Raw genomic sequence first — 16,317 nt, 5'->3', positions numbered from 1 at the left:
TTTCATTCAAATCCACTGGGGAATGGTATGATTCTCCTTCTGTTTCTCGGTCAGGAATCGCTTGATCCTGAAAGTCTTGTGAGAAAACATGGCGAGGACCAAATTCAACCGCACACAGGATGGCGGAGAAGAGAAGAGCCATCAATAACTTATCATCCTGTTCCTGGTCTGTCTCCCCATCCCCCTCCCAGCAGAGGATGCAGAAACCCACTCTGTCGCATTCACGGCCGTATCAGGACAGGACACAGAGCAGGTGCTAAGTATCAGTTAAATCAGTAAGTAAGTGAATGAACCTGCCTTTGCAGGTCTCAAACAAGTGGGCATTTCCAGCCACACGCTGAACCCCACCCATGACTCACAGCCCACTCCCACCTTCCCAAAGAAAGTCACGGTGCTTGTGCCAACCTCTGATTCCTCTGGGGCCCAGTGGGACGGGAGAGAGGAATAATTAACCTCAGTATCCACAGTGAGTGGTTACTCATATCCTTTCACTCCAGGGAGCGCCAGGTCTCAATGTTACGTTGAAACACAGGCCTGGGAAAAAGTGTTCCAGGCACAACGAGGCACAAAGTTAGTCCCCAGTGTCTGTTATCTGCAGCCACAGAGTAAGGACCTATGTGTCACTTCAGTAAGACTCACAGGCAAGTTCTCCAGGGCCCTGGCTTGAACGGCACAAGAAAGCGAAGGCAAGTTGTGCAGGCAGAGGACGAAGGAGTGGGCCAATGGGGAGAGAACTGCCAGCTGGGATCGAGGTCCGTGCTTCTGAATGACTGGATCTTTGAAAAGGGAGATCTGAACACAAATGCAGTATGAGGAATGGTGATTCTGTAAAGGAAAATGCATAAGGGAACAGCAAGCTCACAAACTCCCGATGGCCTGCTGTGTGCTAGGCACCCATTAGCTCTCGGAGTTATCAGGGCGGGTCCTGAGGAGGACTGGGTGCTCAAAACACAGATGGTCAGTAAACTAGGGAACATAGCCCTGACGAGGGCCACCAGGGAAGCTTCAGAGGAAGAAGAGAGTGGTGAACGCTACAGGAGGCAGAGCCAGATGTTTCCCAGGGAAGAAGACGACCCAGGCGAGAGGGCTGTAATGGTCAGAATGTGAAGTCCCAATGGGGAGGACTGGGGATGTGGGCTGGGTGGTGACAAAGAGCGTACCTACCAGGCAAGCCCGCCGGCAGGAGCGCTGGACGCCCCTTTGGAGGAATCCGCAGTTGGAGGAGGAGAGGGCAGCCAACTTCGTGGACTTCAGAATGCACACCGAGGGCAAGAGGGGGTGATGCAAATACGTTCTCATTGTCACCAACATTTAGTTAAGAATCAACATAACAGGCCCGGATTTCAGCCAGAGTGGAGGCAGTATGGGCCTCAGGACAAGAAAGCATCAGAAAGTCAGAAGGGCTGGAAGGCTCCAAGGGAACAGAGCTGCCTCATGTCAGCTTTAGGTGGAGTGAGGCGACCCCTTCTCTCGTTCCTGGGACCAAAGCTGAAGATGCTTTGAATTTCACTGCCCCAAACGCCCCAAAATGTGGTGTCACATAACACTCTCTCCTATACATGGAGAGATTTGGAGCAGATGGCATGAGAGGTGAGTCTCCCTCCCTCCCACGTCCCCCCACACCCAACCTCTTCCAAAAACATCAAATCCTTTCTTCCATAAATAATTGCAATAGGATGCTGTAGCTTTTCCCAAACAAACAATAGCCTGATTGTGCCCTGTTTGCCATGGGCCGGCCCCGTGCACACACAAAGGCCTGCTTTCACAGGCTGGGTCTCTCTCGGCTGCATCAGGATGGGCGTGAGTCCCCCCTCCTCATTTCTTCTGCAACTTTGCTGCAGTGATTCCTTTGGGAAAGGAGCGACAGGAAGAGGCTGGACCACGAGGAAAAGGAACAGCGCCCTGGAAAGACAACAGTCCTTGTTCCCCAGGTTTTTGGCTGCCTCTGACCTCACCCAGGAAGCCCTCCTTTCACCAGAAGAGGGCTGTTTGCTCTCGGATTCCAATCACACAGTTTCACGCTGGCAATTTCTCCTAAACATTCTATGAAATGTCAACCATGATTTTAAACTGTAATAAGCTACAACTGTCAAAATCTTCCTGTTTTCATATTATATACCTTCGTATTATCTGGAATTTCAGTAGAGTTTAAGTGAGCACCTATATTTTTGCACTAATTCCTTCTCCTGGTTTAAAAAATGTAAGTGTGAGCTAAAGAATAAAACTCATCACTTCATAGCTGCTGCTTGTAAAACACCTCCTTTGTGTTTAAAAATATAAAGCATTACATTTCCCTTTCAGAATTTAGGCTGGATTTTCCCCACAGGTACCAGGAAGCGCCTTCAGCCAGAAGGCCCTTATTTACCAGTTAGAATGTTTCCATTAAGAAAGTTTAAAGATTGACTTTATATTTCCAGTAATTCAGAATGGCCATTCTCCCAGACTGAGCCACTAACATTTGACACAAAGAGGTTTCTTCTTCCCCTATTTTATGTTCTTCCTCCTACTCACGTCTCTGTCACTCTCCCAATTTAAATGAAATGGAGTTCCAAGTGGCCAGGACACTAATAAACTCTCCGAAAGCCATCTGGAGAGTATGCACATTTTTGTTTTTCAAACCATGTAAATAAACAGTGTAAGGGTCCAGCAATCCGTGTGACATCGGGGCAGAACAAGGACCCTTAGTTGCACGGTGAAGTGTTCTTCTGAAGGGGTTTATCATTCATGCCAGTAACTGAGACTAAAATGTATTTTAAAGTTTAATCTTGGTTTCTTGACAGCACCTAGTGAGGCGAGCCGCCCACAATCATGTGGCTCATTTGTCCTGCAGCTCAAGTAGGAGACACCACTTTACTCGCCATCACACCGACTTAGTTACCTCACAATTTACAAAACATTCAGGGGATGCTCTCGCATTTGCCTGGGCTTCAGCACGGAAAGTAAAAAGCCTCAACTGTGGCAGAACAGGATCTATTCTGGACCTTTTCCCACTGGATTGAGGTCGGCTGTCAAAACTCACTATAATTTTCAACATACGGAGTCACAGTGAGGGAAGGAGGTGGGCGGCGCATCCTCACCCTGCTTTGTTGGAGGAGGCAGTTCTTGGTACTCAGCCTCCTCTACGCCTCTTCGGAAGTCTCAGGGCTCAGACGTAAGGAACCGAGGGGGCCACTCTGCATCAGCAAACGGCCCTCATCCTCATCCGTGTCTCAGCATACGACAACCTCAAAGTGTTTCACCATGTGGGTTCCTTGTTATTCAGGTACAGTGAGGGCAAGAGACCAGGAGATGACTGCCACTGAAAGGGCAGTTTGTGACTCCCAGTTCCTGAGAAGAGTGTTGCACCAGGCCCCACAGAGCCACACAGGGAAGCCCCAGGTCGGTTGGGAAGCAGAGGGAGCAGTGGAAAACATGAACAAGGATTTTAATTGTGGTTTCCGCAGGAAGGACTGGGTGAGGCAGGGTAAGCAGACTTGGGATTGGCTAGAGTTGACTATTTCAGTGGGCTCTGGGTGTATGGCTGTCCCTTGTTGTCTGGTACCTGGCCCTGGGGTGACTAGAGCAGAGGGCTAACGACCCTAAGTGTGAGACATGATCCAGGAAAGGGAGGGGCATGAGCTCTGGAATAGTAGGTTTGCATGTGAAACATGTGCTCATTTACTGTCTCTAGAAATTAGCTAGTTCTGGGTGGGACAGTCTCTCCAGAGTCAGCAAGGCACCAGAATCACAGAACACAAAGAGGCACGATTCATACAGAAGGTAGCAGAAGTCAACTAGCTCAAAACTTCCATGGCCCCAGGCAGCAGCCCTCATTCAAGTCAAAGATGACGTGAACATCTGAAGAGAAGCTCTGCATTCACCAGGACCGCCAGCAAAGCCACCTAAAGCACTACTTTTCAGCTGAAGGTTAGAACAGCATAAAAGACAGGAAAATGGGTCTCTGGACTTAAGATAATGGACAATGGTTGCTGGCCAATAATCATACATTTCAGGACACTTGTAAGGGCAGTTCGTCCAAGTCCACTGGGGTTATCAGTGGTAAAACCCAAGGACAACGTCTCAAAGAGGGACCTGGACAACATACATATGAAATTCAAAGATAGAGTTGAGAGCAAGAGCAAATACGTTAGGTAAAATAGGATATAAAAAGATCAAGTTTGGAAAGAGGGTCCGAATCTTAATACCACAAAGTTTTGAAAAGCTTTATAAAGAGTAACAACAAGGGAAGCATAATACATTGGTGACGTGGCTAAAGCTGAAATGGTCCGAGGGTCCAAGGTGACATGATGCATCCCTGGGGCCACGGCATCCGAAATAAGTCTAGGAAACAGTCTGGGTCTGAGTTCTACCAGCTACGGCCCTCAAAGATGGCATTTTAATTCTCAGGGACACGGTTTACAGGGTTGTTCAACTAGAACTTATCAAGAGGGACTAAACATTCTGGAGTAAAGGACAGGTTAAAAAAAAAAAAGAACAGAAAATGTTTAATCTGGAGAAGGAAATATCCGAGGACACAAAGTAGATGTGCTCACACAGGCAATTATCTTGAAGGGATCTTCGACTTAATTTTTATGGTTCATAAGACACAAACAGAACCAACATAGAGGAACCAAGTTATAAGGAAGTCGGGTTTTGTTTCTATACAGGAAGAATCTTCTAGCACTCTCAAATTGCCGGAAAACAGAGTTGCCTCAGAAGATGATGAGTTTCTTGGACATGGAAGTGTTTGAGGAGAGACTAGTTTTTCCTCTACGCAATACACTGATGTTCAGCAAACGTTTTCTGTAAAGAGATCTGAGAGCCGTGCTGTTCGTGTGCAACTACTTAGCTGTGCCATCGTACCAAGAAAGTAGCCACAAAGGATAGATAAGCAACGGGTAAGACTCTGCTCCAATAGAACTCGATTTCCCAAAACAGGCAGCGCGGGCTAGATTTGGCAGCCTGGGCTGTAGTTTGCCAACCCTTGAATCAAGCCTAAGAAAATCATTTAAAATCTTTGACTTATAAGAGATTTGCTCACCTATCAACAGGATATAAAGGCGTGACCATATACAGACATAAATATTTGGTGAGTGTTACTCTTCCCAAGATTAATTTATCCAAAAAGACTGAAAAAAAAATAACCTTTTTGACTTTTCACCTTAAAATGGCAGGGTTTTAACTTGCAGAGGGGTGGAGAGTCTTACCTAAACTACGTCAGTGCCAGCTTCACTATGCATAGTGATTTGGCAATAGTTAGGTTCGAACACACTGGATTGATACAATGCAGATACTAAGAAAACCACCAAAACAGTTACTGACCCCCAGAAAGCCAAGAGCACTGCATGGGTCAGGTTACCCAGCGATGCACAGGAAAGAACGCCCCCCACCCCCTATGCTTCCTACCACAAGGCTGGACACCGTGGGCCCCATCTTCCAAGCTTAGAGTACATATCAGCCTTCACTCAAACCATAAAAGTGACTTTCTTGGCTTCTCCTGACCTCTTTTCATTTAGTTCATGCAAAATTCCCCAGAGTGAGCACCTGTCTGGGTCCCCCTCAGAACACAGTAAACACCCGTACTGAGCTCACGCCCAGACCTGCATTAGTCCTGTGAGTCCTGGTCCTTCTCCCACCGAGACCCCACGGTAGGGAGAGTGGGTTTTCATTACATTAACAAAATTTTAGCGACAAGGATGAAGGGTGGGAAACCCACTGGAACCACTTCCCTCCAAAGCAGCCATGTCCATTGCAAGCACTCACCGAGGACCGTGTGGACACTTCTAGATTTCACAGCAGGGCCCTTATGCCACACTTTATATTGGAAAATGGAACCGACCAACATTTTCTTTAGGTATTCCTCAAAACCCGAACTAGTATTCTCTGGGGTTGAATCCAGAAACTCTAAGACTGTTTGCACAGGATTTATAATCTGGTGCCTACTCAGTGGCGTTATAAAAACATGGAATGGGGAAAAAATGGCAGTTAAAGAGCGTGCTCATCATCGCCAGCTCACCGCGGTGGTTCACATTTCTTGCCCGGCAAGCCAGGCAGTGCTCCCGATGCCCAGAGCCTTGGCAACAGGCAAGCCTCTCGAGCCAGCAGGACTTGGGGGGCACAGAGCTCACACTGACTGCATGGCTTCTCTCCCAGACCCACCTGGGCAGAAGCAGCCCTTCCAGCTCCTGAGCCTGAGCTAATGGACTCCAATCTTACTTGCCCTGGAAAAGGCTAATCCAGGCTTACAATAGGAGGTCCATAAACCTCCCAGCACCCTGAAGTGCTGCTGGCCAGGCCCCGAATCCCTGTGCCACCCCAAGGCTGCCCTCAGGCCCAGTACCTGCCCAGAGAGAGTCAGGGTCGGGCTGCTGAGGAATGTCAAAGGGGCTTAGCCAAACCCTGGGACCGGTGCCCCGGCTCAGAGTTCCATTACCCACGCCAGAACAACCCTCTAGCTGCCTAGCACCTGAAGGAACTGGAACATTCAAGATAGGTGTGCATCTTAAAAGCCTCTGATTTTAACTGTCTGATGAGAATCTTTCAAGAACATACTACCCCTTTCCCCGCACAGACTTTCAGCAAAGTTCATATCATATTTGCCATCATGACTTCAGCACCAAAACCCATAATGGCCTATAGCACTCTCAATGGAGGGATATTAAACTCATCTGCTTTTCAAGTTCCGATGTGCTGCTGGTGACACAGGTGCACCCAGTAACCCCCGAGGGCTAAATAATCACCCTTATACACACTGTTCTTTTGAGGCAAGACTGCTGCACTGGCAACATTAAAAACCAAAGGGAAATCATTCCTCACAATTTATCCCACAGCTGGAAACAGTTTTTGAGGGAGATAAACATATTGATGAGGAAAATGGAAATCTTTCAACTTCAGTTTTCAGAATTAATGAAAAGCTATTTCATTGTAGTTATGTAATTTGGTGCTGATATCCTGACACCTCATTAATATTTAAAAATTGTTTTTAGTATTAATAGATCTCACACCAACGAATGTGACTTTGCCCTGGCTTGATCTTAGCTCCTCCTGGGGATACCCGACACCCTTCTGCCCCATGCCAGGTCGTCACGAACGCCTGTCCTGAACCACACCTGAATGTATTTGGTGTCTTTGTATCGTTGTTTCTTTACCACACACAAGTGACACCTCAACCTTCCAAGAGTAATGTTCACTGGAGCTGCTCTTAGAGAATTTCCCAATTACAAGGCAATGTCTACAAGGAAAACTGTAAATCAAACTTTCTGATCAAATTCACAAATACGATTTTGAAGGAAAGTTACTCTTTCCACACAGCTACTGCTGTTTCCTCTGAACTTACCCTGGGTGAAACAGAGAGGCTTTCTTTTGTTTGACAGAAACCCCTAATACTGGATGAAAGAGGGGGTGGAAAGCAGGGGGACAGTACACGCATTAGTGACTTATGCTGCTGACAAAAGCGATGATGGCTTACACTTCCGTAAATGGAGTTCTACTCTGGTCCAGGCACCACTGCAAACTCATGTTAATTGGTTCATTTAAACCTCATGACACAGTGATCCCTTGAGGGTGGCACCACTGTGGATGCCATCTTACAGAGGAGGAAACAGAGGCACAGGTGTCATGGGCAGTAAGTGACAGAGCCAGGATGGAACCCCATCTGGCAGCAGGCAATGGTTTTAGCCCTTACCCTTTCTTAGAGGGTACAACCACATCTGAAACTATGTTAACACTAAAGTTAACTCCAACAAGCTCCATACAACCAAAATGCCTCAGGTATCAAAGGGATACATTGATTGCACAATGTTACATAAGGAAAGTCTCCAGAAAGATACACCTAGGTTGCAGCTGGTGTTCAATGCACCACTTCGGAGAACCTAAGCTTTATGATTAGTATGTTTTCAGCTGCTGAAAACTTGAACTACCTCCAACTTATTTGAATTTACATGCTACAACCAACAAAGCATTTGACTGAGCAGCTGAGAGCCAAGCACAGATGACCTGACAGGGCCTGGGGTGAGCCAGGAAGCTCTGACTTCAGTGCCCACAGAACACATCACATCAGATGTGATACACTGTTCAACCCGCATGAGATTAACACTCATGTCAGGCTTAGGGTCAGTTTTGCCCTAAAACACTCATGTCAATATTCTGTGGATGTCCAGTGCTGGTAAACACACCCTCGGCTCTCTCTCACTAATGCCAGAGAGTGGACTTTTCTGGCCACAGGATCACCCCTGGCTTTCCACACGTGTCCACAAGAAGGATGGGGAAAAGAGACATCCCCAGGAGTCAGCTCTTCTTTTCACAATGCCGAAAAAACATTGTCAGAGGATTCCCATAGGGGTTCTGGTAACAACTATTAGAAGGTGTTTATTTAATATTTATTTCCACACAGCCAATTATAGACAGAGGCTCCTATTATTCAACTAGAATCAGTCTGTCTGTCTGTCTGTCTGCCTATCTATCTATTTATCTATTTATAGCTCTTATCAAGAAGCAAATGAAGGGAAGGGAGGGGTGGCACTCCAAGCTGAAAACACCAGCATAGGCGGCGTGTGATGGGCGGCCCTGCGGGCTGGACCCAGGCAGGCCTCACCAAGTCAGTGCGGTGCACGGAGCTTAGCCCACTTTGGGGGAGCTCAGCAGATGAACCAGGCTTCTTAGAGACTTCTGCCAGCATCACTAATTTGCTCCCAGCTCTTCCTCCTGTACCCTCTCCCACATTCCCTCCAGGCTAGCCCCAAGCTTTCCAAACACAAGAAGGAAGACAGGAGAGAAGGGGGAAGGGGGACTGTTTCATCCTGAGGTATTCATGGACGAGCCACACACGTGGAGTGACAACCAGGGAAGGACGCCTCCTCGGAGAGCTCCCAGAGCCGCAGGCCACTCAGGAGCCCCTTGGGGGTGGCAGGGAGGCCTTCTTCCCTAGAGCCTGGGGGCCCAATGGAGGGGGCAGGAAGGGCGGACTGAGGACACATGACTCTGTGCACCTTCCTCTGAGGCAGGAGACAAACCTGGGCCTCACCACACTGTGCCAACCTGTCCCGGCCTTCCCCGCCATGTTCTTAATCAGTTCACCGAAAGCACAGAAAAGATTAAGACAAAGACAGACTCAAATAGAAACTTGAAATGGGCAGGAACCGGAAGCTGGACAGGAACGTGGGTGGGTCCCCACTGATGCTGGCCCTCACAGACACACCTTTGCACCTGCAGCCTGCTGGGTCCCCACACAAATTCTGTCCAACACCCACCCTGCAGAAGGGCTGTGGGAAGTGCGTGGCGGGTGCTTTTCTAGTTCAAAGGACCAAAAATACATCTGTGTTTCCTAACAAGCTGACAAAACTAGTAGGAATGCCTTTGGTTGTAAAGCCCACCAATCAGAAAGAAAAGGGTATTCAAGTCCTTTATGTTAGCTAACAAAAAAAAATTTATGGTAATATCTTACCAGAGCTACTTTAGGATTTTAGAGTTTCTTTGAAGGGCCATGATTAAAGGTTTCATTGGTTAAGCAAGACAAGCAAAACAAATCCTTCTTCCTGACCCTCCTGGAGTTATCACAGGTGGGAGAGAGACAGGAGGGGCTGCGTCTCAGGGATGCTGGAGGCGAGGGTGGGCAGGTGTGAAGTGCCTTGAATCACACACACACACACACACACACGCACACACACACGCACACACATGCACACGCAAAGATACCATATAAACACACCAGCACCTTCCGGAAAGGATGAGCATGAAAGCACATTAACTCGCAGCCTGCCCTTTGGAGTCTGGCTTTACAGCTCTGCCCAAAAGCAGCGTGTGTGAGTGCACACTTCACGGAAAACAATCCTTGAGAATCATTAGCTCTGTGGAAAATGAGGAACATTCCGCCCAAAGCGAAAATCCGCTTTGGAAGGGGGTGGGGGAACAAGACCTACCCACACGGCTTTTAACTTTTCACTTGCTTTGCAACTCTGGCAGCAGAAAGTTTAAACGGGGGGATCATCAAGTTAAATTTAACCGTCTTGTCTCTGAGATTCCCCTGTAATACCCCACTAATACCTCAAGATGTAGAGTCATGACTCATCTAAATGCAAACGTTCGATACAAAGCCACCCCCAAAGAAAACGTCCTTGAACATAATGATGATCTCAGACTCCGGGGAGTAATTATCCTGGATGTCTTATCTGTGAGAATCTCCCGTTTTTGTTTATCTTCTCCAGTTCACTGTATCTTCAAACAAACGGATTAGCAAGTATTTTCTGAGTGTCTGCCATGGTCTAAGCACTCTCCTTCCTGACTCACAATCACACCCACATGCAGGCTGTGTGTGCACGGCCCTCCACCCCGACACCCCTGCTTCAGGGTCGCCCCCACTTCACTCACCCTGGAGTGCCTGCTCCATCCTCCACCGGCTCGAAGTTAAAGCAACAAGCAAACGACTAACCTTCTTTTAAAAAGAAAAGGTTTATGTTTATTTCTTCCCTTTCACTTGTGCCCCCTAAATCCCTTGCGTTCGTCCCAAAACAGCCCTCGGAATACTGGCTCCACGTAATCCACGTAACGCTATTCAGAAGCGGAAGATTAGCCTGCACGATGGCATGATAATGCCTCAAACAGACATTTCACTGCATTCCAGAACAGCAGAGAAAAAAATTTTTTATTCCTCTAAATAAATAATCACATAATAAATACATAAAACAGGCTATTCACTCCCTCAGTGCTCTCACGTCCCATCCAGCTGATACACATTAACACACGACTAGGAGACAAGTACATTACTTAGATCTGTACTTTTTCAGTTACCTTCAATTTACTGAACGCAGCTTAAGGAAAAAAAGAGAAAACAGAAGGAACCACTTTTTCATTGTGTTTCAAGCCAGGTACAATTAAAAAATCATTAGTTCAGTGTCAACCTAAAATAGAAACAATTACCAGTAGAACATCATATATTACATTTACTTTTCATTTCAAGTGGCACGATTCCTGTCTGGGAAAACATAAGGAGTTATGTGTAGAAGCAGCAAGATAAATGAATTAAAAATTCTTAGGGGGTCTGACTTGCTGAAGGCTATGAACATGAGAGAGAAAAAAATAATAATACAAACAGAACTGGCTCAAAATCTAAAATCATTAAACAGAAATCATTCCCACTTGGAGTTTATATCTGAGTATGTGTTTATAGTATTGCTCCATGTACCTGATGGATGGAATTCTATTATCTCAGCCATGAAACACTTAGAACCTGATGCCAAGACAAAAGCAATCTCAAAAGTCCTCCGAGTTTCATGGAAAATCATTTACAAAAATCCAGTTATCTACTTTCCTGAGAGACAGACAAAGATCAGAATTTGCCATCCCTGCCTACAGAGAGAATACCTGAAATATGTCAAATATAAACATGCATAGATGTCCGAGGACACGTAATTTCAGGAAAAATCAGAGCCCCATGTGGATTCTGAGGCACTGGGTTTCATAATAGCGCCCTGGGTTGCCAAGAAAATGATCTGTAATTAAAGACAGCAAAGTGCTGTCAATCAATAACAATTAAAAGAAATACTTAAATATCTAGCACTCTTGAGAAGAGAGCTTGATTACTTGGGGAATCAACTCAAGCAGAAAACTTCTGTTTCAATGATGCCAGACAAATGCAATGTATACAGAAGCTGTGTGTACAGACACAAGACTGTAGCTTCGAGGGGATGCACTCTTTCCATGTGAATTTGTACACAAGTCTTGTCTTTCAGGAAGCTATGTTTAAAGCCTATATATACTTTGCTCCCCAAAGTTGCTGATGGTCAAAACATCTCTGAAACGCTTTTTGAATTTGACAGTCCTGGCTCTCTTGATCTCATCTCTGTAATCCTCCACCTCTGAGGCCAGTGAAACAAAACCCAAAACATTCCTTGGTCCTGCTTTATCTCCCCGCTTCCATTTCCTATCCATTTTTCAGAAAGAGAGGGCTACCCTGCCTCTTCAGCTTAACCACGGGGCTACCCAGAGCACGCTCCTTCAATGTTGACATGGTTTTGCCACCAAGGACCCAGTCACCCAATACAATACCTCAATCTCATAAAGAAAGAAATACCTTTTTGAAAATGTTTGGCTCCCTCTCCTTCTGTGACAATTCTCTCCTGCTCCTTCTTTTATTTCTTACTGCCATCCTTCTCCCTCCCGTCTTCTTCCTGAAGTCCTGAAGTACTCCAAGGGCCTAGCCTGTGGGCTTAAGTGACCTGCCATAATAGTGAATTAATACTAAGACTCAAGCCAGGATCCTGTCTTAAAATCTGCCAGCCACACCCTGTTCCAGCTCACCACAACTTCTTTCTAATCACGACTGCAACTGAGCTTCAAAGCCAAAGCTATCACTGGCCCACGAAGTGTGCCTTCAATTCAGACCCTCCGGACATCATGTTGGCTGTTGGCCAACAGGAGAGACTGGACAATGAGGACCCAAGACTAGCTGTTTACATCAAGTCCTCAACACATTCCCTGTCACCCCTTCCTTCCGTGTGATTGCAATGAAGGACTTTCCTTTTATGGTAGGAAAACCCAGCTCATGTTGCCTATGCCTAAAGCAGCTCAGATGTGGCATCAAGGTTGGGGAGGGGCCACATCATGGTAACAGGACACACGACACCCACCTGGGAGAGAGACGCCAGCAACCAGGAGAGTGAGTTAGGTGAACAGTGGTGAGTTTCTACCCTGGTGCTGGGGAACAAGCAGTAGGGTCATTACCAATTGTGTTTATACAACATCAAAACACAAAGAGCAAAAGAAAGATGCTCAGTGCATCTGCAGAGGCTTTGTGCCACCAGGCTTGAGGTGTCCTGAAGCCCCTGGCTGCTGCTAGCAATGGGGAGGGAGGGAGGGCTCCTCTTTAAAAGGCTTAACCCTCTCTAACTCTATTCTCAGTGTCCATGTAGGAGGAGGGAGCAGCACAAGTTTAGAACAGAATTTTCCTCCATGCACAGAGCCATGATGCCTTGGGGTAATTCTCTCCCCCAAATGCACTCAAGGACACAATCCAGCATTTCCAATTTGGGGGACTGTTCTGAGGGTGGCATGGGCGGCCAGTCGGTTGGGGTTTGCACTCTGTGCACGGGAAGGTCACCGAGGACGGGTCTCACCCGGGCCTCAAGCGTGCTTTGTGAGGACAGTGGCCTCTGCTGGGGCTCAGGCTGGCAATTGGAACCAGGCCGCCCCTCTCTCTGCTGTTTGTTTTGATAGAGGTTCATTTATGCCCAGGACAAAGCCTGCCCTCTTTGCTCTGCTCCCAGCAGGAAGCGGTGGCAGGGAGGGGGCCAGCATTGTCACACAGCTTCCAATTCAGGTTTTGGTGGCCACAACAATGAGGCTTCAAGTGCCACAAATAATGAGCTGCCCGCTGGACACAGGAGAGGGGAGCCGGGCAGGGAAGGCAGCATGTGTAGACCTGGGGAGACCTCCCCCCACCCGCCGACCAGGGAGCAGTAGCTCCACCCCCAGCATCCCACTCTCAGGGCTCTGTATGCAGGACACAGGGTCCCCGCCTGCCTCCTCTTATGTGGCTTGGGGATGGAGAAGTAACCAGGGCCCCCAGGAATGACAAGGCTTTCCTTCCTTGTCCCCACTTCACTTCTCCTACCATTTTCCCCCACTAAATGAGCAAGCACTCAAAAAAAGAAAGAAAGAAAAAAAGAAAAAAAAGAAACCCATTAATGCACACACGTGCTTAGTGTCCTAATTTACGGACAGTTGCACTCGGGGAGAAAAAGTCTAAATTGAATCGCCAAAAATGAACACTATCCTTTAAAATAAAGCCGGGGCTGGATGGCTGGGCGTGAATGAACTGCATTACCCAACCAAGTGCTGGTGTAACACAAGCCCTCTCCTCCCCCTCCTGGGCCTCATTCATAAAAAGCCTGCTTTGCCTCGGCAGCTGCAGGAACCGGGACTGGATTTGCGTCCGCATTTTCCAAGAAGGAGGGAAAACAGCTGAGACAAAGAGAATCTCTCAGATACCACCGCCGAGTCTGCTGCTGCATCTCCTGGTCTCCAGGTCTGCTCCCCAAACAGGCAGCGGGCACCGCGGAGCCGCACGCGGGGAGCGGCGCTAATGCCCACACGCCCAGCGGGTTATTAAAGAAATTCCCATCTGCTGAGTCACATTCCGTATCTTCTGCCTCCCTGCCATTTTTAAAGAAATAATAATAAAAAAACAAAAATCAAAGGCTCTTCCTTGTTGGTAAAATGGGGACTGCCAATTTATCTGAAGACTGTCAAATTAGGGTGGAGGTGGCCACAAATTTCCAAAAGAGGTGGAGTTTTTAAATTGTCCACTTTTAAATTGGTATCACAATACTCAAACTTCACACAGCTGGGGTAGAAACCTTAGGAGGTAATGAACAACTTTAATTCTTAATACTGCTTTTCAAATTTCCAAACAGAACAAATCAACAATCCATATGCTGCATCCTGGCAGAAGTCTCCATTGTCCAATCCCATTTCCATGACTCCCCTCTGGGCATGGCATTTCTTACCACCTCCCAGTCCCCGGGATGCTGGGGCTTGCAAAGGAACCAGCCTCGCTCAAGCACACAGTCCCTCAGGAAAGTCAGAAATCACCGTGATAGATGAGAGGCTATCAGATTTATCAGACTCAACACCCTTCTTAAAAACAAGATCTGAACAAAAGAGCATGTTCTAATTTACCAGAAAAGGTTTTAACACAAGAATTAAATAAGAACAGAGTGCAGGAAGGGAAGACAGGAACAAAACCATTCTTGTTGTCCTAATACCAGAGCTGTCTTCCGATGAATTGAGATATAAATTCTCTCCAGAGACAAGATGATCTGAGCTATTAATTGGTCCCCTCCTCAACGCTTGCAAAACACAAGTCAGGCTTCAAAATCTCACATGGCAAGGGGTGAGGGGGAGTCTGCTACATTTTCAGAAGATACGAACTTCCCACTCATGAAGACTGGGGCCCAGGGAGACTGTAACAGAAGCCCTCAGAGCTCTCCTGCAGTGAACATCCATTTCTACCACATTCTCTCCCAGACTCCACGGAGGCCTCCCCCTCCCACCTTCGCCCAGGGACTGACAGCCAAAGAAACAAGAAAACTATCAAATGAATCTTGTGAAATACCCCATCTGTGATTAAATCACAATAATTTCATAACCTCTTCAAAGACAGCAATGTCCAGACAACAAACTGAGAGCAAAATAAGCAAGAGTCTTATAGACATTACGCCAAGCTTTATAAGGAGATTACCTAGTGGCTGCAGACCCGAATCCACAACAAATGTTTTTGTTAATTAGTCTCAGACCTTCTGCCCATCCTGTGAGAGCTCCCACATGGAGACCCCCAGGCCTGTGGTTCTCGGTGGATTTTTCTGGGACCACGAACATGCTTTACAGGTAAGGAGAACGAACCCATGATCATTTTTGAGGGGCCCATGGAAGGAGGAGGTAGATGAGTCATATAGTGGAGACAGATTTAGTGAGATTTTAATACTTAAATTGTCTCTGGCCCCACTCCCAAACAACTGTTAATCATCAGAATGTTTCTTAAGCCCTTGGGTGTGGGCATGGTTACCCAAAGACGTGGTAACTCCTCTAAAGAAACAATAAAATACACACTAGGGTGCACTTTATTTAATCATGTTTGGCTCTAACTAAATATGTGGTATAGGGCAAGATACTTAAGCTCTCTGTCCCTCAGTGTCCTGATCTATAAAATGGGTGGAACAGGGGAGCTGCCCCTTACAGGGCTATCATAAGAGCTGGTACATAATCCATGCTCAATAAATGTTAGCTGCTATTACTAACGCTGTCACTATGTCATCTCACCCCACCCCCACCCCTGCCCCGGTCTAAACTCTGCTGACTTTCTAACACACAGAACAAAATCTGTTTTTGTTCTGTCCCAAATGATGATCTGGGTGTGCCCACCCTCTGCCCCTCGCTCCCGGGCTCCAGCCCCACAATCTGTCTCGTCCTTTCCCGCCACCCCATGTGCATCCCGTATGCACCTGTCAGTCCTGCTGGTGCTTAGGAACTCCGGCTGCTTCTCGCAGTGCTCTCTACCACTATGCTGGTCTAAGACGCACCTTCTCTGCCCTGGATTGTGGCCACCGCCACCTCCTACTTGTCTTTCTGCTTCTGTCCATGGCCTGGAGTTTACTATGAACTCAGAAACCAGTGTCACTCCTCTGCTTAGAAACCCTCCATATCAGTCTGAGCCAAGGGCCTCACCATAGTCCCTGGCCCTCCAGCCTCCTGGCTGCCCTGCGCCCCTTCCTTCAGGTCTCTGTCTGGAAGCCCTCTTCCTGGAGACCCCTGTAAGCACCCGGCGGAAAAGAGCACCCCACACAG

At 47.3% G+C, this 16,317-nt stretch overlaps 1 protein-coding gene and 1 pseudogene across 2 annotated transcripts in view; both read right to left on the bottom strand.

The window, feature by feature from the left end:
* IGF1R (insulin like growth factor 1 receptor) overlaps positions 1–16,317 on the bottom strand; it is a 280,712-nt gene that overhangs the window by 127,606 nt on the left and 136,789 nt on the right. The gene's annotated exons all lie outside the window — the stretch shown is intronic.
* The window catches only part of LOC141575204 (large ribosomal subunit protein eL39-like), a 66,675-nt pseudogene that overhangs the window by 27,778 nt on the left and 22,580 nt on the right, over positions 1–16,317 (bottom strand).

Source organism: Camelus bactrianus, chromosome 27 (genome assembly GCF_048773025.1).
Source record: "Camelus bactrianus isolate YW-2024 breed Bactrian camel chromosome 27, ASM4877302v1, whole genome shotgun sequence".
Taxonomy (NCBI): domain Eukaryota; kingdom Metazoa; phylum Chordata; class Mammalia; order Artiodactyla; family Camelidae; genus Camelus; species Camelus bactrianus.
This window is presented reverse-complemented; position numbering and strand designations above follow the sequence as displayed.